The sequence below is a fragment of the Physeter macrocephalus genome, chromosome 8, assembly GCF_002837175.3.
Source record: "Physeter macrocephalus isolate SW-GA chromosome 8, ASM283717v5, whole genome shotgun sequence".
Classification (NCBI taxonomy): domain Eukaryota; kingdom Metazoa; phylum Chordata; class Mammalia; order Artiodactyla; family Physeteridae; genus Physeter; species Physeter macrocephalus.
This window is the reverse complement of record NC_041221.1, coordinates 1,660,844-1,668,651: the sequence shown is the minus strand read 5'-3', so window position 1 is coordinate 1,668,651 and position 7,808 is coordinate 1,660,844. Positions and strand designations below refer to the sequence as shown.

The 7,808-nt window shown below is 34.6% G+C and overlaps 1 pseudogene; it reads right to left on the bottom strand.

Moving 5' to 3' along the window:
- Positions 1-6,179: 6,179 nt before the first annotated feature.
- On the bottom strand, positions 6,180-6,750 carry LOC102974856 (keratin-associated protein 13-1-like; annotated as a pseudogene).
- Positions 6,751-7,808: the final 1,058 nt, after the last annotated feature.

Below are 7,808 nucleotides of genomic sequence, written 5' to 3'. Positions count from 1 at the left end.
GGGATCCTCCCAGACCGGGGCGCGAACCCGGTTCCCCTGCATAGGCAGGCGGACGCGCAACCACTGCGCCACCAGGGAAGCCCTAAAGTATTTTTAAATGTTTAAATAAGTAGAAAATAGAATGAAAATGAGCAGGCAGAAAGCTATTTTAACAGTATGAATAAGAGAAGATGAATCCTAAGATTAATGTGATCCAAAGCTCAAGATATCCAAAACAACGAAGTGAAAGAGACCTATTATACCTCTCTAGCTGATTTTCCATTACTAATCCATATAAATTGTAACTTGATTTTCAATAATTTCCTGAACACAAGTACCTTTGTACCTGTCTGCTTTGATCATTTTATTTCACCTTCTCAGAATTCTCCTTATTCTCTCCCATGTTGCTTACATCTTCACTTCTTATATTAGTCCTCATCTATCATATAGATAGATGGTTTTATTTGGTTTTATTGTAAGACTGGGACCTATAGCGAACCCTTAATCTGCTTTGAGTCTTCATTTCCTTCTGTGTAAAAACAGACATTCATAAAATGTGTGTTTCTCATGATTCTTATAGCGATCTGAAAAATGATGAATAGGAAAATTCTTTGAACCTTGTTCTTTATCTCTGTATAAAGATACTGTCTTTTTGTTATTTGCTTTAGACCTTATCAATATGTTATCTATCTTAGCACTGTGCTGTTTTCTGAATTATGTGACCTATAAAATGTCAGAATGGCAACATAAAACATAAAAACAAGGAGTGTGTAAATGTGTGTTGCGATATGAATGAAATAGTGACTTCTGATGGTTTGAAAACCTTGTTTTTTCCAGCCATGTTTAATTTGGATCTTGGATACAAGAAGGTGAAACTCTACATCTCATGAACCTAATTAATTCTCACCAAGTATAATTGGCTTCCTCTTTACACCTGTGAAGAAATCAATTACATACAAAGGTACTCAGTGAGATGAAGGGATATGTTTTTTTGCCACCCAACGTTGGCTGAATCAAAGAAAGCTCTCTAAACTAATGTACAAAACTTTTCATATAACCTAAAATTTTTCCCCATTCAGTTGTATTTTCCAAATTGCTTGCTTTTCTCCTTCAGTCAGCAAACATCAAGGCCCCATATCTTTTGAAGAAAATGTGCTCTATGCCACTCCTGAGATTATTATTCACATGAAGTTTATGCATGCAATGTAAGGATTTCAGAAAACAGAAGTTTTGAAGAAGAAAATGTTTAAACCCTCAAATAAATTAGTTCAAATCTATCAATATTAGTCTTTCAAAGTTTGTTTTCAGAGGTATAGTAAACATTAACTCAAAAACAGCCTCCAAAAAAAGCAAAAGAAAAAAAACCCGCTTAACTAGTTAAAACTAACAATAAAATTAGTAACATATTTGCAAGGCAGATTGAATGAGTTTATTAGATTATATTCATTTAGGTTTTTATCCATTTTGTGAATAAGATGCATGAACAAGGATCCCATTAATTCATTAACATTAATTCATTGTTGTTAACATGAATTTCATTAATTGATTTAGTAATATATTTCATTCATTTTACTAATTCCATTAATTTATTCCATAAAATTAATCATTAAGTTCAGTATATGTGGCAGACAGTTTTTTGGTCAGTATTTTACGAATGGAAAAAAGGTGAAGAACAGTTGATCTTCCCGAAGATCATGAAGATAGATGATAGAAGCGCTGTATAGAGGTTGGACACATTGCTCACATCTGAATGTTCCACAAGCTGATCAATAGAAGGCAGATCCACAGATTGGTCTGTTAACACAGTGATTGGCAACCCTAGAGGCAAAGTAGGATGGAAGGCAGAGCCCAGATCTATGGCTCAGCGAAGGGAAGGCATAGACTTCATAACCCAGGGGTCTGAAGCCATGGGATCCAAAGCCCAGTGTGTAGCAGCTTCTGGATCCACAGCCCAGGGAGCAACCTCTGCTGGACCGAGAGCCCAGAGACCCAGCATAAGTTGTCCAGCAAGGACTGTAGAGCATGGAGGTCCTTGGGCGGTAGCAGGATGTCTGGCAGGGACTGGATAGAACACAGGATGTAAGGCACCTGATGGGCTTATAGCAGCCACTCTGGAGAGAGGAGCCCAGACGGCAGGAGCTGGGAGAGCAGCGGTCAGTGCGGTAGACCAGGTCGCTGGGGTAGGAAGAGCCACAGGAGGAGCCTGAGTAGCGCAGGTGGTCCCCAAGGGAGCGGGAGGAGAAGTTTCCATAGCAGCGGTAGTAGGACATGTTGACAGGAGATGTGAGTTCCAATGAGTGACAATAAGATTCTGAGGTTTAATGTCACCTCCTGGACTGGGGTGTTTTTATACTCTTAGCCATGGGTGTGGCATTCTACACAGTCACCTTTCTCATGCTTGTAATCTCTCATCTCTGTATGTGTAATTCAATAATATTTTCTGTAATTGCAGATGAAAAATTCCTTTCATCTCATATTCATGGGTGAATTCACCGTGTTGTTAAAGCACTAAGCTAATGACCTGTTCCAAAGTCAGAAATTCTATGACTACATGCCTTTGATGCTATCTCATCATGACCAGAAAATCCCCTACTCTTCTCACTGGCCAAGATTCTTTGTTCATTTGACTGTATATTGGCTGGAGGATGCTTAGCTCTAAGGGAAGGGATTAAGATGAAGTAAATTTTTTTTTGTCAGTGGAATAAAGACACCCTATTTGCCATCAATGATTTTCTTTCCCTAACTTTATTTCATTGCCTAAAATTATTTTTATATATTTTATTATAAAATTGCTTCTCAAATTCTTTAGAAAGATAAAATAGATCAGATAAATTGAATAAGAAATATGGTGGATCACAGAGATAAACCAGAACAAATGTTTAGAGGTAAAAATGACTAAAGAAGTCTACTTTGAAGCAGAGACTCAGGGGATGCCAATATGTGCACATGTGAAAAGACTCAGAATCAGATATTTTAGAGGCAAGAGGAGATAAATAGTGACTTTATGGGGTTTTCTATCTCTGTAGTTTAAATTAAAAAGTTCAATATGAGTATAGTTTATGGTTTTTCATGTATATATTGTCCCTTTTGTTATCTATATTTAAAATTTTCTAGAGGTCTTTCTTCTCTAGAACAACTCCCATCAAGCAATACCTTCTGAACATTTCTACCTTCAGATTCTTTCATATGATTTTCTTTTTCACTGTAAAACATACTTTTTATCTACTCTATTCCTTTAAGATTATTTTTCCACTGTAAAATATCCAAATATCTTCTTTTTATAGAGCTTTCCATAACAGGTAAACCTGAACTAAAATGAATATTGAAGGATTTTCTCAAATTAGAAAGACAATAATCTCGGAGGGAAATTTGGAATTGTAGGAGGGGAAAGAAGACTGAAATATGAGCGAATTATGTCTAAATACACATTGCACATAGCACTCATAAAGTGGTTCTTAATATATAAGAAGAAGTAAACAATAATAAATTAAGAATGATCATTAAAATCTAAGATTTTGCTTAAAAATTAAAAGCCTGGAAAAAATAGCAAAAGAGTAAAATTATAGTATTAAACCATTTTATGACTCCTCAAATGCATGAAAGGAGACAAAAAGAAACATAAAAGATGGATTAAATTACAATAAAATAGTAAATATGTAGGTAGAAATCTGACTGTATCAATAATTAAGTTAAATATAATATGACAAATAGTCCATATAAAAGACTTAGAATATCAGACTGGAATGAAAATCAAAACTATTTTCTACATAAAAGAGATTTTCTTAAATATGAGGAAACAGAAAAGGAAACATAAAAGTTATATATGGCAAAAGAAACAAAAATGCTAGTTCTACTTTATTAATCTCAAAGTTTGCTATATGTTAAGAAGTTTATTGTATATTAAGCAAGATATTTCTTAACAATCAATCTGTCGGACTACCAGGAGGATACACATTATTTCATTAGTTATTTAAATGTTACACTAAGGCCACACCATCCAATAGAGTAGGCGCTAGCCACATATATCAAATTCAATTTGCATACATTAAATTAAATTAAATTAAAATTCAGTTCCTCAGTCATATTCATCACATTTCAATTGCACAACAGATAATGTGTGGCTAATGGATACCAAATATTGGAAATTGCAGATAAAAAATATTTTCAGCATCAAAGAAAGTTCTATTGGGCAGTGCTGCCTTAAAGATCACAGCCGATTGTTGATTTGCTAATATAAATTCACATTTTTACTGTTTTCTGTACAATGCAAGAATGTTAGAAATCTTAAGGCCATTTATCCTTACCCCAATTCATGTATTATTATGTTAGTATTTTCATTTTATCTATGCTTATGCATATTGATAAATATTTGTCCCCATGTTTTTACAGGCAATATTTGCTTAAATGTACCCAATATATATTTTTTATTTACTCTTTATTCCTTCCTACATCTTTTTGCTATATGCTAGGATCATTTTGCTTTTGACTATGTATAACTTTTAACTATATATTTTTGTGCTGGAAGGCTAGTGACAAGTTCTCAAAGTTTTCAATTGTCTGAAAATATCTGTACTTCTATTTCCTTTTTGAAACAGATACTCACTAGTCATGTATTTGTTACAATTGTTCTTTCTTCACAAATTTGAGGCTATTTAATTGTTTTCCTACCTTCCCCTTTCTATATGTTTAGAGTTCAGTTGTCAATTTTATTGTTGCTCTTTTTGAAGGTAACTTGATTTTTTCCCCGTGGGTTGTTTTACTTTTTTTTTTGCTTTTTCTTGTTCATCAGTTTGACTCCATTGTGCCTAGGTGTGGGCCTTTCTTCATATTTGTCATACATGGGATTTGTAACATTTCTTGAATTTGTGAATTGATTTTCCTCTATTTTGAAAATTCTCTCTGGATCTGTTTCTATTCCATGCTTCTTCTCTTAGATTTGGTGATGTCTTGACTTGTCAATGGCTGTTACTTTTTCATTCAATATCAACGTGTATATATGTATATATATATGTGTGTCTGTGTATAAATATACTTATATGTGTATGTATACACACACACACAACTTGTTTTAGGACTCCAGTTGAAATTTTTAGACCTTTCCATATTCTTCATGTTCCATATGCTCTGGAGTGCTGTTCAATATTTTTATGCTTTCTTAACTTTTTAGTTTGAACATACTCTTCTGAACAATCTCTAATTGTTTCTTCAGCTATGTCTAATTTATTTTTAATCCAATTGTAACCAATTCTACATTTAATTTATTGCATTTTTTAATTTTAGAATTTCTATTTGATTCTTTTAATATGTTTCAATGTTCTGCCCACATTTTCTATTTCTTTATTTCCTAAGCATATGGATTATAGTTATTATAAGATCTATGTCTTGCCTTTCCATTTACTGAATCCCTTGTAAGTCTGTTTATACCACATAACACATATTTTGGTTTTAATAATTTCTTAACTTCTTGAAGTCTGATAAATTTTCCTTGGATATCAAACTATAACTATATCTGTATCATCTATATATTCATCTATATTTACATATTCATTTATAGCTACATATTCATTGGTAATTATAGCTATACAAAACTATATCTATAACTGTATCTATGTGGGGATCCACATCCTACAAGGGAATCAATCTAATTTCTGATTCTGAGATATTCTATTCAAACAATACTCTTCCACCAGTTATAGTCTGAGTAAGAAAAATATCTGAGGTCCTCTAAAATTTGTTCAAATCCCCAACTTTGTAGGATTTCAGAACGTATTCCCATGTGCATATTATATTGATCTTTTCATATTATCTCTTTTATCTATCACAATCAAACCCTAGTCAATAAACACTTTTATCTATTACAATCACATAAACAATAATAATAAACAACTAACAACAATAAACATAGCTGGATATCATAATCAATTAATTTATTAGATTGTAATGACTTTTCACACAATTTTGGAAGAAAATACAATGTCAATTCTATCTCTGATGCAGACTTTAGACTTTATTTTGAGTTAGTACTTTAATAATAAAAATTTTTATATAAAGTTTGTCAGCCAATGTTTAGGGCCAGAGACAAGGTGACAATTTGATAATTAGAAATAAGAGGTAATTCTTCCTGTAGATGATGAAAACAATAAAGGTTATGAATAGAGTCATTGAAGACATTGGACAAGATTAAAAATTATATAAGATGATCAGTAGGAGCCAGATCCACAGGTTGGTCTGTAACAAGACTGGAAGTTCCCAGAAGTGAAGTAGGATGGGTAGCAGAATCCAGATCCATAGTTTAGAGAAGGGAAACTATGGACTCTGCAAGCCATGGGTCTGAAGCTACTGGAACCACAGCCTGGTAAGTAGGAGCTTCCAGATCCATAGCCCAGGGAACAGCTGTTGCTGGACCCAAAGCTTAGAGACCCAGAATAAGTTGTCTGAGAGGGCCTGTAGAGTGTGGAGGTTCTTGAGTGGTAGCAGGATATCTGGCTAGGTCTAGACACCACATAGAATGTCTGATACCTAGTGGGTTTACAGCAGGTCTCCTGACAGCCACTGTAGAGAGAGGAGCCCAGCTGGCAGGTAGTGGGAGAGCAGAGGTCAGTACCAGTCCCAGTAGACCAGGTTGCTGGGGTAAGAAGAGCCACAGGAGGAGCCTGAATAGCACAGGTGGTCCCCAAGGGAGAGAGAGGAGAAGTTTCCAGAGCAGCGGTTGTAGGACATATTGACAGGAGATGTGAGTTCAGCTGAATTACAGTGAGAAGATTCTGAGTTTGAATGTTACTCCTAGACTGTCGTATTTATATATTCACAGTAATGGGTATGGCACCTTACAATAACATCTTTTCCATATTTGAGCCCACTCATTTGCTTACATGTAACTCAGTAATTCTTTTTGTAATAGCAGTTAACTAACTCCCTTCATCTTATACTTATAAGTGAACTCGTTTTTATAGCTCTGTGTCAATGAATTACATCTGTGTTATGAATGGTCTGACAGTATGGAATTAATGTGTACTTCATCATGGCCAAGGAAGCCCCTCTTATTTTCTTGGGCAATAACTACTTGTATATATACTCCTGGTTTGGCTGGGGAAGATTTTCTTCCTAGAGTGGGGACTGCAATGCTGTCATCTCCTTTTTGTGCCAATTGTCAAGAGGCAGAAATCGGGTCTTGATGAGAAACCTTACAAAGATTGCCTTTATAGCAAACCATTGATTCTCACTCTCCAACATAGTTTTCCATCTTACTTACTATTTCCAATTTGCTTAACTATTAGCAGTGCTTATTATGTCCAACCTAGAAGAGCCATATAAAATACGCCAAAGGGATTGAGAGAGATCATTAGGAATGGGGATAATCTTGAAAAAAATTTTTTTAATTGTTTAAAAAGTTAATCAGTTCTAAAGCAAGAACAGACCACGATGGACATATGTGAAGAAAAACAAAGTGGGAGACACTATGGAGATGAAGTGAGGAAACTAGTGACAGTGGTAGAAATAGGGACAAATCTGCCAGGATTTTCTTCTAACCCAGTGGACAACCTATGGATACTCTACTTTTAATTCAACCAAATCAAAATTGTTTCAAAATGAGCTCAATTCATGATTTTTGTAGATACATTTATATTTGTAAAATGTCCTAGGGTTTCTCCTCCCACGATATTTCTGAACCCCATCACAAAATTTTGAATGCCTTCTGAGCATTTCCAAGGCCTTGGTAGATCCCTACTTAAGTACATGATTCTGGCCCAGCTTTCTTACTAAAGGTGGACCCAGGTTTTGAAAACCTTGACGTTTATAACTTCAGGGTCCCTTTTTAGCACAAAGAA